Raw genomic sequence first — 1537 nt, 5'->3', positions numbered from 1 at the left:
CCTGTCAGAAACCGGTCCCGTCAGACTGGTCCTGTCAGAGACTGGTCCTGTCAGAAACAGGTCCTGTCTGAAACCGGTCCTGTCAGACTGGTCCTGTCAGAGACTGGTCCTGTCTGAAACCGGTCCTGTCAGAAACCGGTCCTGTCAGAAACAGGTCCTGTCAGAAACCGGTCCTGTCAGAAACCGGTCCTCAACCAGGAGACCCTCTGGACGGACACCTGGAGGGAGAAAAGCTCCTCAGACCAAAGACCTGAACCCTGGAGGAGTTTTCTCCGCTGCGACTGCATGGAGTTCTGGTTCTGCTCATTTCCTGACCTGACTGGGTTTTTGATGGTGGTTTTCTGGACACTTCTCATGCAGGTGAGTTTCTTGTGTGTTCGGTGAGGACAGATGTGTAAAGATGTTCCTGGCTGCCTTTTCTTCAGAGAGAAGTGGAGACAGAAGGACAGACAGCAGGGGACAATATCTGCACGATATGATGATGGAAAATACTTTTCTTAATACTACAATTTACTACTCTGTTTAAGTAAACATCTTTGCATTTTCCTTCCTGTATGTCTGATTAACAGGAACGTCTCCAGAGGTCAGACAGATGTGATGACCGTGTTTTCTTGATATATAAGTATCTATATGAACTGAGCGATATATTTCTGCCTCGGTCTGTTTGCTGACATCCACTGATCCATATCAGGCGGAGAACCTGTACATGAGGCCATCAACACATCGCTGTAACTACGGAAACCAAAACAAACAGAGACAAACAGTACAACCAGCTAGATTTACTCGTGTTCTCGTGTCATAAAGCTCCTCTCAGAAACTGCAAAGATGTGAGGCAACAAGGTTAACTTCCTGCCTCCCAGCTGTGTCGTCCAACACTGCTTTCAGTTCAGTTCACTGTGGACTGGTTCCTGCAGGGACTCATCTCAACATTCATGGCCTTTCTCAAGGTTTTCTGTACTTTCTTACACTTTTGTTTCGGGAATTACTCATAGCTATACACTATAAATGAATAAAGAACTAGAAAACTTGTTGTGTGCAGAAAGCTGTTGGTTGAAACCTTCACAAACATAAACAGGTAAACGTCAAACCTCTAAGCATCCGAAGCCAATATGACCGCTGAAGCATTACTGAAAGGTCAGATAGAAGAAGCTGAAGAGGCCAAAAATACCCTAAAGGTGGCAGCATTGGAGCAGAAATGTGCAAACAGAAGTCTTTCATTTATTTGGATTGTAACAAAAATGTGAAAGGTGAAGACAGAAAACCTGCAAACAGAAAACAAATCACTGCAGGGTGCAGCTGTGAAACATGGACACAATAAAGAGTGACATGCCTTTATTATAAACAGTATTTATTAGAAACAAAAAGACCAAATCCACTTAAATACAACTTCAAGCTATATATAATATTTCTTTACAGGAAACATTAAATGAGAACACCTGAGTGGTGCACCTATGGGGCGCCGTTTGTAAAGGAGCTTGTGCTAAAAATTCATGCCTAAATTTTGTCACATTTAGCTTCTGCTAAAAATTCATGCCTA

The sequence above is a fragment of the Kryptolebias marmoratus genome, linkage group LG20 (genome assembly GCF_001649575.2).
Source record: "Kryptolebias marmoratus isolate JLee-2015 linkage group LG20, ASM164957v2, whole genome shotgun sequence".
NCBI lineage: Eukaryota > Metazoa > Chordata > Actinopteri > Cyprinodontiformes > Rivulidae > Kryptolebias > Kryptolebias marmoratus.
The sequence above is the reverse complement of the archived record's forward strand: the minus strand, read 5'-3'. Positions refer to the sequence as shown.